Here is a 16366-nt window from a genome sequence, read left to right as displayed (position 1 = left end):
TGACAATAACTGTCAAAAAATAAAGATTTTCTAAAAAAAAAATAAAATAAAATAAAAACACCTAATCAGCAAAAAACTTTTTTCGTGGCAATCACATGAGAAAATTGCATACCAACAAAACACTCAGTTCTCTGTAATGAGCACTTTATATCAGATAAGGATGGCTAGTTACTTAAGCGATCTCGCACTAGCATGAGTGCGGTTATACTGAATATCAGCACTATCAAATCACAGCCAATATTCAATATAACTGCAGTCTGGCTAGTTACAACAATTCTATAAACATTAATATTGAGTAAGTGACATCATTAAGTGACTAAGTGCTTATCACATTTGCCTCGCACCTCTGGGGTTGATGGTTCAAATCCCGCCTCTGCCGTGTGTGTGTGGAGATTGCATGTTCTCCCGTTGCATGTGTTTCAGGGGTTTCCTACGGGTACTCTGATTTTCCTCCACTAGTGGAAATAGATCCCAAAGAAGCTACACTCACTTTATAGAGCGTTGGCTAGCTCACTAGCTAGGTCACATTGAATTGTACATTCCCTGTTAAAGGTTGTTCCGGTACAATTGGCGTCCCTTCTTCCTTTTCATCTTCAACCGAAAAGTGTTCATATTTTGAGCAAAAAGTTATATTCCTGAAAAGTATTGTTTGCCATGTCTGCTGATGATGTCGCTAACATTATTGTAGTAACCGTTTCGAACAAGGAGGTGGACTTTTGCTCTGTGACAAAGACAGGCAGAGTGATACACACACTGACACGTCCCAGTGCAGATAAGAAATATAGGCACTCTTGGAACGCCGCACGACCAAACAAATTAGTGGACCAGAACTAACTGTTGTAAGAACCCGCTAGTAATGTTCTCAAGGTGGCTATAGCTACATATTGTCAAAGATTTCCCCTCGCGCTGTGCCAGAGCATTCACCAAGCATGAACTGCCCGAAGCGCCACAGCACACTCTTCTGGTTTTTCACTGACTGTGTTTTCTTTTGACACGTGTGTTATGTTTTGGTTCCTGTCCAGTCTCCACCCTTGTAATGTACTGGTTGTTCCTAAGATGCTTTTCTGTGTTATGTCCTTTGTTTTCATTGTGTATTTAAACCCCTTGTGTTTCATTGTCACTTTGCAAAGTATCGTGTTTCTGTGTTTTGCCGCCAGAGCCATACCAAACCTTTGTTCATCATCCTCGTTTCCCAGTTTTTGATCCTGCCCTCGTTTCCTTGTTTCTCGTCTATGCCCAGTTTATGCCTGTTTGTAGATCGCCTGACCCATGCCTTTTTTTTGACTACTTTTCTGTCTCTCGTTTTGGATTTGCCTGCCTGCCTCAAATTAAAGCTTTCAACTGCACTTGCATCCATCTAGAATCCTGTTAACATGACACGTATGCTAAAGGCTGATTTATACTTGCTATTAACTATATGTAGGCATATGCAAGATGGCCACTTCAAGTATCCTTGTGGTCATTTGATGTGTCGCCAGTGCAGGTCCTCAGAAATGAAAGTGATGGGTCTATGTGGTGCAATATCAACATAAATAGTGTAGCACCATGTAACACTGTGTCCACTACTGAACAAACAAACAAATGTAGTGTCACAAATTGCATACCTATGTACTATTCTAGATTGTTATTGAGTACTTACAGTTTTCCTAATAATTAATATTTGAACTTTTTTTTTAAGAAAACCTCTAAAACCTACCGAAAGGTCTGATCTGCGAACTACTATTTAATGTCGCTGTGCATGAAACCACTAAACATTACAGTTTGGCTTGGAAACCAGATTTACAGAGATGTTTTGGCTCAAATGTGCCATCTAGTGGAAGCCACTTTTAATCCTCCAGATGTACACAAGATATGCAAGCGATGTGAACATATGTGAACATTGCTTCTGGCATTGCAGCTGTTCACACACACTTACAAGTGGTGAAAGTGAAGTATATTTGTGCATTAAGCTAAACAAATTATCCAAGCATTTGTCTGTGACAGATTTGTATTTGTAATGTTGTTGTTTGTTGCTTTTCAGCAGGTTTTCTGAATAATAAATATTTTCTTGTACATATCTACCTAGGCTTCACAGTTCACTGACTAGTTTTAGCTTGCAAGTAATGTCTCTACAAATATTTGTTTCTATTTATAAAGCCTGATAAATTGATACTGTTGTTTACTTACCTAAGTAGAGATGACAATCTTTCAAGTGCCACAGCTTCTTTCAAGTGCCACAGCTTCTCCAACACATCCAGCAACAAAGTACTTGTAGGCCTCGACACTCTTTAAAACCCCCAGTGTAAAAAGATCAGTGGTGGATTGAATATATGTAAATGTCTGAGAATGTTAGGTTTGGCAATGTCTACAAAATGAAGAGCTAACAGAATAAAACATAAAACAGGTTGACTTTAAAATGTCAATTATAAGAAACCTCATTATGTCCTCGTTTTTTAACACATAACAAAATGTTCGTTTTATGAAGTTGCTTCATCAGGATTGTAAGTGATCTATTAAGGTCTGTTGCCACACATGCATCTTGATCTCAGTCATTCATCATCTTTAGTAATCACTTTATCATGATCATGGGGGATCCACAACTTATCCCAGGAACTGGAAACCCACGCAGATGCAGGGTGAATAGTGGTAGACAGATCAGCTTTGCAGGATGGAGCCATGTCATGGACATTTTTTATTATTATTGCCACCATAAATTTAAATCGGCTTGAGATCCGGACTGTTTCCTGGCCATGTCATTGAGTTTTTACTGTTCAACATAAAGTAATCAGTTTAATGATGTAATATGACAAAACACATTCCGCAATAGATTTTTCATTGTAGTCTGCCAAAATAAATTAAAAAAAAAAAAACAGACAAACAAACAAAAAACAATAGAAACCCTCATAGAATGTGTATTGGTTATAATGGGGATTGTATTGGTTTTAATGGAAACTGTAATGGTCCCTGTGGATCTCTACTGGTAATTTGTTGCTTTTTATTGGTGGCATGAAAGGTCTAGTGGAGACCATTATGAACCAGTAATGGTAATAGTTTTAATGGTTAGCTGATGGTTTGTAATAGTATTTGCAGTGGAAACCATTAGAATTTCTCTGACGGTTTCTATTGGATTCTTGTTTGTGTGTTTGTTTGTTTGTTTTCAGCAGGGAAACTATTGCCATGAAATTTCGTTCTTCCACAATTTTGACAGTAAACCTTGAATCTTGAAGAACTTTCAGCTCCATAACAAATGTATCTAAGACTTTATCTGAATTATAGCACATTTCCTGTAGTAAACCGCGCTATACCGCCGGAGGCCAGCAGGGGGCGGCAGCGGTGCACAGTGAGAGCGGCCATTCGGTAGAACAGAGTTGCCTAGAAATCTCCAGGCTAATTAACACGGATTGCCTGCACCTGCCAGGCAGGATACGTAAGGCCAGCCTTTAATACAGCCCTTCGTCGCACCTTTGTAAAGGAGTGACTGGTATGGTATGTCAGGGCTTTGCCCGATGTAAAGGTAAAAGAGAGTCAAAACAAATCAGAAGAGGAACTGAAAAGAAAGGCATAAAGAAAATAGAGAAAAGAAGGAACTAAAGAGAACTAAGGCATGGCTAGGAATGAGTAAAGCACCCAAGGTGAAGGTATAGGACACTCCTGGGAAGAACAGAAAGCTAAAAGACTTTAAATGATCTCTGAATATAGTGAAAACTATATGTATAATATGTTGTGGGAGTCTGTTCCCACTTTGATTGTCTTGCTTTAGTGTAAAAGGGGGGGGGGACATTCTTTAGTTGTTCCCCCACCACCTAAAATCTGCTTTGTAGCTATGCTTGCCCTTACTACAGTCAATCCACCTAGTGGTGTGGTGGTAAAGCACTTGCTTTACCAAAAAAAAAAAAAAACTAGGAATATCTTAATTACATAATTATTCAAAAGTCCTACATATACATGGAAATAGAGGCACTCCTATTTGTTTGTATCTCTTGTTTAGACAAGCAGGGCTTCTGCCATTCAGAAACTGTTATTAACATTTATATTTTTCATGTTATGCCTCTAATAATCAGTGAATTATCACATCCTTAACACTGATTCATGGACAGGTCTGGAAGAATGTTTCTGAGCAACTGAATCTTTTTTTTCTTTTGTGCTTTTTTTTAAAATTTGTTTCCATTTCGTTTTTTAAATGGACTCCTTGCATTCAGTGTTCGTTCCCAAATAGTGCATTTGTTAGTACATCTGAGATAGCAACTTGTCATTCAGGTTTCTCTAATGCACCATCACAATGAGTGTCTGCCATAAGGCATTTAAGACAACCTTTTCAGAACCTAAGAAATATTCTGGGCACTGCTGTGTCCCTTTGTGCATGGAGTGAGATGACGGTTCGTGAACCTACATGGCAGCCATTTCACCAATGTGGACTAACATGAAATATTTGCCCAGGTGTTTATTTCTCTTAATGGGTATTTTGTAATTGTGTATGTGACTAACCATAGTTTGAAGGCCTCTAGGGGCTTTGCAGCTATTTTTACACATCTGATGAATGACATTGGGTGTAATGAAAGCCATGGGCTTTCTAGTAGTTGTAAGCCTTTCTGGACCAAGGTACATAGTTGTAATGGTGTGTACCTTGATTGATTTTATCCATGATTGAGCCATAGTGTTTTTTGTTTGTTTGTTTGTTTTAGGAGAGGTTCGGATAGAAATCACAATGTGGTGAACTCAAAAAGTTGCTCTAACTAACATGTTTCACTTGATACGTCTGAGTATGTCTTAAGGTTTGCCATCTAACCTTGTCTTTGACCTTTTGATGTGCTTGTCTTTATTTCCAAATGTTGCTTCATTGTCCTTGTAGCCTTTTCTCCTAGAGCGCACGTGTTTTTATATACCTATCTAGTCTTTTGCTGTTGATCAATGGCCCATGTTCCTCACAGTTCCATGCATTACTGTATTAAAGTTAGACTTGAAATATGGCCTCACTTATCAATCACTAGTAAAGTTGCACAAAAGTTTCAGAAATGCTGATTTTCTTCACATTCATGTGTGTAAGTTGATAAATGGCAATCATCGTAAATGACCAGGCACATAGTATGCCTGATTTGAAACCCGCAAAACTTGTCACTGAAAGGACAAAATACCTAGTATTAAAAGGTAAAAAAGAATTTCTCAGAGCCAGAAGTGTAAGTACTTTTGACTTGTGTTAATGAGCAGAAAAAATATTTAGCAGCATAGCCAGTCAAGTCACAGCACCTGAAAAGACCAAAATATGGAGAGAAACCAAAAGTCTTCACTGATGTGTCTTGAAAAAGCAGGACTCCATGCTCACATTTTGCAATCTAACATTTAAAAAAAATTTACTAAGTATTTTACTAATGTATTAAGCTTGACTATTGCCACTAAATGTGTGTTTCACGTGCCCAGACATACTGACAGAACAGGATATGTATTTCCGTACAGTTCATGATGGCACTCATGGATTTCATGAAACCTTTTGTGATTCTACTTTGCGTTCCAACATCTCCGTTTCAACATATCTCATCATGGCACTCTTGTTCACACTCCTGAAAGGCAGATGAAGTTCTGACACTAGTGCTAAATAGACCACTCCAGCTCAATGAAAAATTAAGTGATAATTTTGTAAAATATTTCTTTTTAATCAGATCCAGAATATGGTCAACAAATAAATGAGCAATGTTTGTATTGTCCCTCTCAAAGTTTTAAAAGCACGGGTGAGCATTACTTTCAGAGAGGTAATATAGGCTAACCATATTTTGGTTTGTAGCATAATAGGAACAGGTTACAGCTATTTTTGATATTCTATTTATCTGCTATTTTATACGGAATTTGGAGCAACCTTTTAACACATAAGTAAAAGTGTTTTTCAATCAAACACTGGTATGAAGTATGGCAGCGTTCTTTACTGAACACTAGTGAAGGAATGATTTTGTGAAATAAAATTGACCTCTTTTGATGGTGCTCAAATGGTGTGTTGTGTGGCTTTGGTTTTATTTTGTTTTTAAATAATTAAACAATAAATAAAATTGTCTGTGGTAAATTACCACACAGATAAAGTAACCCATATCCTGTACTCCTCAAAAATAATGCAAGGTATGTCAATAAAATGGTGCCAAAACATTTTAAGATTGTTGCGTATTCCCTTCTTAAAATAGCATTTATGCTCCTACATATGAATTACAAACATTTAGATACATTACAGAAAGTGCAATAAATGAGAGCTGACCACTGAAACTGAATAAAATGGAAATAAAATAAAAGGAAAATGCTTCAGCCTACTTTTAATTCTAGAAGGCCGCTACATGCAAGAATAGGCTCGGACCTTGATAACCAACAATATAGCTCAAGTAGATTCACTGTGGTAGGAGGATAAGACTTATTTTTGATCTAATGTTGAAGCAAACCATATCAAAGCCACACTGCATGATCAGTTTCAGAATTACTGAGGTGAGAATGCTCATTCAGTATTTTAGTAATGATGTGGAAGTTGGTTTATGCTTGTGGTAACCCTCTGACAAGCCACTCACATTGGGTCTCGCACTATTCTTGAATTTCAGTGTTGATGAGCATTATATTTTTGCCCAAAGTTTTTGGTATAATTGTTAGTTGTCACTCATGGAGAACTTTACGTTTATAGTGTATATGATACTGATTAAATGCATCTCTTTTTTTTTTTTTTTATACAGTACATCACTATGCTGTTACACATTCTCTATATCAGTCTATGAGTCTTGTTAATACTAGGTCCACTGTTTTACCAGAAACTACCTTACTTAAAACCATAAAACTAGGTTACAAATGAACTGTCACTTGTTTGGAATTTGATGCAGCTCCTTGCTAGTAATTTGGTCATCCATAATTAGACAGTCTAGCCACCCAAAGAACAAAAGAATGAAAGTGTTGTGCTGCCAAGAAAAAAATTTTCATCAGCATCTCATAACCAACCAAAAAACATCTCATTATTACAAGATCACATAATAGGAGAGAAAACGAACACCTGACCGTCACACAGCCTCCTCACCTGACATCAGTGCCTGACCTCACTCAAGCTCTTGTGGCTGAATGGACAAATTCCCCACAACCACACTCCAAAATCTAGTGAAAAGACTTCCCTGAAGAGTGGGGGTTTTTATAATAGCAAAGGGGGCCTTCATCTAAAAAGAGATGTTCAAAAAGCACATAAGTGTGATGGTCAGGTGTCCACAAACTTTTGGCCAAATAGTGTACGCTGTGTGTATGCTGTGAAAATGTATTTGCCCCATCCTGATTTCTTCTGTTTATATATATATATATATATATATATATATATATATATATATATATATATATATATTATACTAAATTGTTTCATAAATTAAAACAAAATCTAAGATAAAACAAAGGTAACCTAAGTAAACACAAAATGCAGTTTTTAAATGATAGTTATTTATTGAAACATAAAATGTATTCAATACCAACTGGGCCTGTGTGAAAATGTATTTGTATACTCGGCACAGAACCTTCCCAGAAGTGACCGACCTTCCAATAGTCCTCCAAGAGCACAGCAACAACTCCTCTAGCTCAGATATTGATAAAATTGGATCATTTTCCTGAATAAATAAATAACCAAGTACAATATTTTTCTCATTGGGTTATCTTTGTCTACATTTAGGACTTGTGTGAAAATTTGATGTCCTATGTCATTTATGCAGATATAGGAAATTATTTCAAGAAACTTTCAAGCACTACTGTAACAAGAAGCTAACCACGCCCCTTATATGATGTCATGTTATGTCTATCAGGCACTTTCACTCATCAGACAAGAAACTAAATGCTGCCAAGTTTAACTGTCCCAATTTAACTGATGTCCCACTAAACCTGAATTCAACCTACTTCGGGGGCTCTTGTAGACAACGACTGTAAAATACAACACAGTGCGAGTGTAGTGGAAGAACCGGAAACGACGGCGCCATACTAAAAATATTTGTGAAATAAGCAAAGTAATTGAAATCTTTTGTGCGACATGCTGCGCTGCTCCCCGCTACCTCTAGAGGGCGCAGTACACTGTTATTCACAAACCCTGATAGAGAGTCAAACAAGGACTTGATTATTCTCGTAAAGGTCTTGATCACTGTCTATAGAAAAATGATCTATTTATTATGACAATAGAAAGGTAATTTAATAGACTATCACCAGTCATTGAGAATCAGAATATTTTACAGTAAATATGCTGTATTACTATATTTTATATATTATTTATATATAATGTAATGAAGGACAATCAGAGCCTTGAATACCTTCAATTAACCAATTTCCAAAAAAAAAAAAACAAGCTTATAAAATAATTTTGGCAGTTTATTAAAGAAGTAGGTCAATAAGAAAATAATAATGAGCGCATTATTTTCTATTTGGGCAAACCAGACAACAGCACTATTACACCAGTAAAATACAAGCTAGCTCCGATCATTCTTAATCAAAGCTACCATTTGATCTTGGCCAGATTAATTAATTTAAAAAAATTAACCTACGCGGCACGTCGCTAATTATGCGCGTGCTAATTGAATATGGCGACAATAATAATAATTTGTTAGACGTTACGGTGGGACATGTGATCAGAGACGTTTCTACAGTTATATTTCTCTTCCGACACACGAGAAGCCTTTGCAAAGTTCAAGATCATCTAACGGTCCGTTGTAGCCTGATGAAGAAGAAGAAGATGATGATGATGATGATGATGATGAGACACGTGTAAAAGCGTGTTTTATTGTTTGCCGTGTTCTTGGGCATCGTTTAAAAGAAAACGTTGAGTTTTAATCGCCTCAGAGGAACAGCGATGCGATCCCACCGCCTGGCCTGCTGGAATGAAGAGGGAGTTAATATGGCTGTCCACAGTTCATCTGCCAGTGTAGTAGTAATCTCGCCCTGCGCCGCTGACACGACGCGCATAACAAACCCGTGGAGTTCGCAGCGTTTCGGAGCTGCTTGTCCCCTCCCCTCCAGACACAGACAACAACATTCACGATAATAGGGGCGCGTCTCCGACACTGCCGCCGACCAATAAGCCGCGTGTCTGGGCAGAGAGCGAGCGGCCGAGCGCACGCCGAGGCCCAATCAGCGCTTTTGTGTTCACTGCCGGCGCCGGGGACTGCACGGGAAAAGAGGTGCCGCAGCGCTTCAGGATCGGAGAGCGAGCCCGGAGCCAGAGCAACCTGAGGCGGTGAAGGCGAGTCAGGTGAGTCCGGGGCTCCAGTTGCGGCCTAGCCGGGCTCGGATAAGATTTTTTGAATATTCAGAGGCGGGTTTTGAAGCGTCTGAATATATGAGCTAAAGCGAAATATATTCCCTGCAATAGACGGAATGATAGTGCGTTTAAAACCCTACCGAACGGCATTTAGACAATAGCATGGCTAGCTTTTCAAACAGTTTAAAGTGGCTTCGCTAATACTGTTTAAAATGATCTGGGATCAGGTCTGGGGCATAGCGCGCCTCAGTGGCGCTCATTAAGCGGCTTTTTTAATCAACAGCAGCACAGAATAGATGCATGCACACAGTTTTGTAACATTTTCCTGCGTCTGAAAAGCCGTTTCATTGTTTCACCTCGAGTCTCTAGGGGTTAAGGCGGAGAAAGCCGAGGCGTCCTGGCTAAACGCGGAGGAACGCTACAGTTGCTCAGTGAAAGCCAGTCACTGGTCACTGCGCTGTAATTTATCCGCGGATTGTATTAGTGAGTTCATGCCGAGCTCGTCGTGCTGCTCAGAGAGCTGGGCATGCGGGTGAAGTGTGCTGAGGGCACACGGAAGCGTACGGTGAGAGCTGATGTGTGTATGATTTGGAGGTGGAGGAGGAGGAGGGGGGAGCAGATCCGAAAATGCATCAGCCATTTACGTAAGTGAGGACGCTGTCTCACTCTCAACTTGCTCCATATGCACGCAAATGGCTGCCCAGCAGCACTTTGACAGGCGCGAGGCAGTCTTCAAAATGAATCCCGGCGCAAATGCATGTATTGATCACCACCAAAATACAGGCACTGACAAACGGTTAGAGATGACTTTCGGGAAGAAACTCTGATCAATAATGTTTTTTTGTTCCCCCCATACTTTTTCCCCCTTGATCCCTGTAGACAATGCCAAAAAAAAAAAGTGAGAGGCGTCTGATTTTCTAGTCTTTTATTCTCCAGTCTGTTACAAATCTAATCATAGTCTTAGCTGTTTTTCTCCTTTTTTTTTTTCTTTTTCTTCTCCTTCTTCTTTAGAGGCGTTAAAAAGCTCATTTGCTTGCTGAACTTGTTTTTTGTTTTTTTGTTTTTTTAGCATTCAGCAAAATGAGTAAAAGATGGTTCTGACATGCATTTTTTACAGAAATAATTTTCTTACATTTGTTCATTAGGTTAAGTGTTCTGCACACGTGTAGAAAACTATGGATTTATTATTTCAGAACATGTTAAATGGGCTTTAGTACATGTTTTACCAATGGCTTTTAGTCACTGCAGGGACATTTTTGTGTGTGTGTGTTTCTAGCTCCAAGAATATTTTTAGATTCGCACTCTAATGCTTCTGACATTTTAAAACTGTACAGAAGGACTACTTTGGCATGTTATAAAGTTAGTCACTACACCAATGCTGGATCTTTTGAACATGGATTACCCCACTTTTTTCCATTTTCACTGTCCAGTACCTGAAACTGGACCGATGGTGAGATCCTCAAACTACTACTACTTCTTTCTTTTTTTTATTCTTTTGTATTTGTCTATTGCCAAGTTATGTGAACCATCAGAGGTATGATCACAAGCATTATTGACAATAAATATACCACTGGATCACATCAGAAACGGTCAGATCTGATCTAATCCGATCCAATACCAATCTAGTGTTACTTAATCTGCATCAGATCAGTATAGCCTTCTTCTTCTCATATTATTGGATGAAAGAAAGGTGTGGAATTATTCCACTACCAATTCTACAATTCAACACTTTTCTGTATGGTGGCTCATTAAGATTGTGTCTTTGTTTTCTGTCTTCCTTCATAAACAAAGTCCTACTCCTTCGTGGCCCAGGTGCCTGTGAGTCATCTGATTTTTGTTCATATCTGCTAAGTTGAGTGGGTTGTCCATCTCACCACCCTGTCATCTGCAGCTCAAATACATGCTTATCCAATCACGTCCACAACAGATGCATCAAACAGGAGCCGATTGTTGTTTTCTTGCTCTGCTCATTTTAATAGCAGCTACTGCACACTGTGAGGGCACCCCACTAGTATTACATCCTCAGGAGGGGTCCAAACAATGTTCTTATTGACTCTTGTGCTCAGAGACATTTAGTTTGGACTGCTTTCTTCTCCTTTCTCTACAGATGCAAGATAGAAAAGCAGGGTCGTATTTGTTTCTTTTCTGTCTACGTTTTTTAAGCTATTCATCACTTCAGTCAACGCACCCCAGCTTGTGGTCACAGTCTGTGAAGGGATTTCATGCAGTGTGCTCTCTTTAATTTCCACGGTGCATGGTTGCCGTATCTCAAGCAACTGCCTGCTGTAGCTAAACCCAGGAGATCTGCGTTACGTGTCGCCAGGTGATTAGATGGAATGCACCGTGCTGGGGTACAACTCTGTGGGCTGTCTAATTTTTATCAACATAAATTTCACGAATGATGCATCCCACTGTAAAAGTGATCTTTCTACCAGATGTTGTGGCGGTGCAGTTTCATTCAGCACTTCAGAACAATATTACACCTCTCGTGCATGATGTGACCTTATCAATAGAATATCTGAACTGGACAAGATATAATGCTGGTTATTTGTTTTCTAAATAAAACATTATTTGTCAAGTTAACGCGTCCACGTAATTCTGCTTCAAAATGATGTAACACACTAGAAATAGACTGTATTTAGAATCGCTCTGGAGGCTTGGCATCCCAGCACAGACACTTGTCCAGGCTAAATAGTCTGAAAAGGCAGTGTTTAGAATTAGCTGTGTCCTCTTGACAAAGATTGCTACTAGACCCAACAGTATGGCTTGTACCATAAATATGCACAGGTATTTTTATAGCCATGAAAAATGACAAACTCTGCTAAAATTTTGAAAATCAACCAAGTAACTTCTGAATGATAATAGGATTTACTTTTTTGCCCCCATATATTGGTCTTCTAACACTTCAGCATTTAAAATAAATTAATAAATAAATAAATAAATATCCATCCCTGAACACTTTTGTCATGTGAGGTTCAGTGGTGTCCAAGATTGGTGGTATAATGAAATTCTAAGCTTACTTAGATTGTTTTTGTTTAAACTTATTTCATCAACATGGTTTTTCACTTTGGTTAATGGGTTCCATTACCCGCAATGGTGCTTAACTACCTTCTGATAGTGGTGCCAGTAATATTTAGCCCTCACATCATCTCTACCTAAAGAGAGTAATGCAGCAGCACTTTAGACCTTTTAATCTGTCCAGCTCTCTCCCCCTGTCTACTGTACACTCTGCTTAAACTGAATGCTCCAAAGCTTCAACTTTCATGCTAAAAAATGATGCCATTGGCAGCAGTATGTCATCTCGTAGATTGCTAACTAGCCGAGCCGAGACTCTGCTGCAGATCGGATCCGTTGGCTACGCTGGATTTCTCATTAATGACATTGAAAATTTGAAGTAAGATGATGAGTGAGAAAAGAAGCTCTTGCTGTTTGTTGTTTTCCATGCTAAACGGACAAGTTTCACCATCACTTATGTTTGTGATCAAAAAATTTTCTTCTATTATACACCATTGTAAATGCCTTAGCAATATTCCTCTGTCTGAACAGCACACAACCACTAACTTTTTTTTTTTATTTTATTTTTTTTATTTTTATTTTTTTTTAAATATAGTACCAACCAACAAATTAGCACCGGAATCACTAAGCACGTCACGAATATTTCAAGGTATTCAACGTTTAATCGGGTTCCAGATAGCATTTTTCTTAAAGTATTTTTCTTTATGGATGAACTGTTTAGCCTTAATTCACTGGTGCTTTGATAAGCTACAGTTCTCCGTCATTCAGATGAGGCCTGTAGGTTTTGGCATCAGGGTAGCCATAACATGTCCTGGTGAATCTATAAGAAAAAGTGGGGAAATACACAACAGCTTTTCTGTTGATTTCACACTGCAAGGGCCATGCTTATGGTTAAGAGATTTTGTTGCTTGTCCAAGAACATTATAGTTGGTATGTTTATGCATACCTACTGCATTATTGATTTGGATTTTGGGGTTTTAAACTTGAGTTAATACATTATTTTAGGTCTTTTATTTTATGTCCCCCCCCCCAAAAAAAAGACCTATATAGCTGTATATGTCAACTCTCAACATGAGAGGAGCTGAAAAGACCTGTGTATGCATACTTGGACTACTTCAGTGCACTTGAATGATTGAGCGCAGAAGTTTGTATACTCTTAGGACAGACTGAAGAGATTTATTTGAACCAGTAAGACATATAGTGTGCTAGCATTCACAGATCTTTCATTATTACAAGGAACAAACTTGGATAAATAATGTATGGTACAATATTAAATAACTTTTTTTTAAATTCAGTTCAAATGTTTGTATGTGCCAGTCTCCCACCTTTTGCCGTGACTGTATTTCTGTACGTTTTTAGACACACTTCTGTCCTTTTGGTATTTCAACAACTAGTTCTTAACACAACAGGAGACAGTCCAGTCCACACACAGTCCATGCCATTTTGAGATCCAAGCATTCCTAATCTTTTCATTGAAAAATTGTTCATTAGCATCATGAAATGAACATAATTAACTCATAATTAAGGAAAATTGTATCGCGTTTCTATCGCCCTCAAACCCTGAAATGAAACCCTCTCTCTCTCTTTTGAGGGTGTGAAGCTTTGTCGATTGCTGTATGTGCTGCTAATTGATGCTAATGAACACGTGTGAAGTTTAGTGATGAACAAGGATTTCATTGCCTATAGCAGAATAAAACAAAAGTCATTTGTGAAATATCTAAATGCTGTTTTGATTTGCCACAGTGTAGCAGGTAGAATGCAGTGGAGAACTATACTACCTGTTTCGCAGTGACGGTGATTAAGGTTGTCACATAGATTGTGAGCAAATTTTGCATCCACACTTGTTTATGCCCTGCCCCATTTGAAAAAGCATCACCGTCTGATGCCGCAGGCTCTGTAATCTCACTCATACACATTTTGTGTGTTTACATTTTTGTGTGTTTACAGAAAATCTAGAGGTGTTCAATTACCATCTCTTTAGAAGTCTCTCTTCTTGCAAATCAGGAGTGGCAAAAACCACACACGGTGTCTTTGATGGATATGAAACCTGCTTCTGTGTAATTCTGAAGAAGCATCATGAAGCATCTCAGCTCCATGTTGGATATTTTAATATATTTTGCCTTGAGTTGTCTGGAATCAAACAATGAGTGAGTCTGGGATTGCATGTGGATCGCTGGTTATTTATTGCGGCTTAGATTTCGTGGCTGTAGGATGATGAATACAAACAGTTGATGCACTTGTCTAGGTTGTGTTGTACTGTGGCGTTGTAGCGGTCTTGTCAACACCTGAATGAAGTGGCTGGGTTCGGCAGGCCTCATGCAAGCATTTTTAAACCACACGCAAACAGTCAAGCCAGATGAATGGTTCCCTGTGAAGTTTAATTAGATGGCCTTCCTGATGACTGAGCTAGATAGAAAGTAGCAGGAAACATGCCTGCAACCATGATGGAAGAGGAATTCATACATATGAGAAGTAGAACTAAAGATGCCTACATAGTGAACCACAGGAATTGGTGTACTGGTCTTCTCTCACAGTGTAGCATGAAGGTTTCTGAAAGTACCTGAAGGTTCAATAGTTTGTTCAGATTCTGTGCTTATTAAATATGGGTACAATTTGAGGACTGAGGGTTGAAATTCAACATAAACTGGTGGGACACTTCAAATGATGAAAGAATTAAAGGAAAGTTTTTGATAAGGATGGGGAATATGAAGACATTTCTACGATACACAATATACACTCGGCACCACTTTATGGAGAACACCTGTACACCTGCTCATTCATGCAACTTTCTAATCAGCCTTTGGTCATACAGGTACAGCTCGAGAACTTTAGTTAATATACGGTCAGATAAACCACTCTTAACAACCATGGTGAGTAGAAAAGCGTCTTGTAATGCCCTGCATGTCAAACCTTGAGACAGATGGTTCCACATTGGGTTCCACTCCTATCATTGGCACAGGCTCAACAGACATTGCCTGGTCACTTCACCTAGGCCCACTGGTAGCCTCAGATTCCTGTTCATGGCCTTCGAGAGGGGCTGTGGGCTTTCCTCACTTCATAAGTGTTGCCAGGGTGTTTATGCTGAAGATTGCTTTTGCGCAGGTGCTGCTCGAAACTCTGTATTTAATGCCACTTTGACAGAAAGGAATTTCCTGCAATACATTAAGTTTACAGTCCAACAGTATGGCTATTACTACAAAATGTTCAATAATAATTAATGTGTAGGGGTTGGAAGAATATTTGGAGTACTGGACTTTGTTTTGGACTTCTTTTTAAAGCAGACAAGGCAACCCAGTCAAACCAGACAAAAAACAGCAGTGAATGAGGCATAAAATGTGACTAGGAAAGGCGTTGGATTATTTTACAAAGCAAACAACCAATAAGAGATGGACGAGTAGGTGGCATGTTTGAGTTTGGGTTTTTTTTTTCCCCCCAGAACGTGTTTGTGCTGCTTCATTCAGAACCGCAAGCTAACCATAAACCTTATGTAACGTAATCTTATATATGGTCTATTAAACAAACCTACAACTAGGTGACCTAGAAATCAAACTGCCACCCTGTGCAATGATCAGGCCACATGTGATATTTAGACCCATCACAGGCAGGGGGACAGGTCACAGCCAGGTCTTGGAGTAAAAGACGGTGTTTAGGTGTTGTTTGGAAGTCCATAACTGGCTCTTCGTGTCTCACGTTGGTTTGTTTTAATATCTGACAGTCTGTTTAGTTACTGTAAGGATGTCTAAATCAGATGATTCTCAGAGCACTAATGTTAGTTTTGACTTAAAATTGGGAGGAGGTGGGGGTGAATTGCTTTTATTTCTTTTTAACACTTTTCATTAGATCTGTAATGTGGACTTTAGGGCTTCTTCCTTAATATGCAATTTTTTCCTATAAACACCTGTATGACTCTTATCTTATGCGTGTTAATCATTTTCTGTAAAATCGGCTGAATGCAGGATGACACATCCTGTCATCTTTGGCCCATACACGTAAGGGTCACTTCTGTATTAACGTCTCTTACTAGGGATAGCTAGGTGTTTTAAGTTGATTAAGTTCATTTACTAGGTCAGTAGTTTTCATACTTTCACAGTGTCTTTTCTGGGACATTCTGGTTCTTCACGCATGACCTTTACAGAAAATTGA

General features: G+C 38.7%; 1 protein-coding gene across 3 annotated transcripts in view; it reads left to right on the top strand.

Annotated features, from left to right (window-relative positions):
- The first annotated feature begins 8574 nt into the window (after positions 1-8574).
- Positions 8575-16366, top strand: part of gatad2b (GATA zinc finger domain containing 2B) — a 42972-nt gene continuing 35180 nt past the window's right edge. For 2 of the 3 annotated variants that reach the window (XM_053675326.1, XM_053675327.1), the window contains exon 1: positions 8576-9199. The gene's annotated coding sequence lies outside the window, so the exon portion shown is untranslated. Of the gene's footprint in view, positions 9200-16366 lie in introns of all 3 variants that reach the window. The other variant, XM_017455042.3, reaches the window with a different exon arrangement.

Source organism: Ictalurus punctatus, chromosome 24, assembly GCF_001660625.3.
Source record: "Ictalurus punctatus breed USDA103 chromosome 24, Coco_2.0, whole genome shotgun sequence".
NCBI lineage: Eukaryota > Metazoa > Chordata > Actinopteri > Siluriformes > Ictaluridae > Ictalurus > Ictalurus punctatus.
This window is presented reverse-complemented; position numbering and strand designations above follow the sequence as displayed.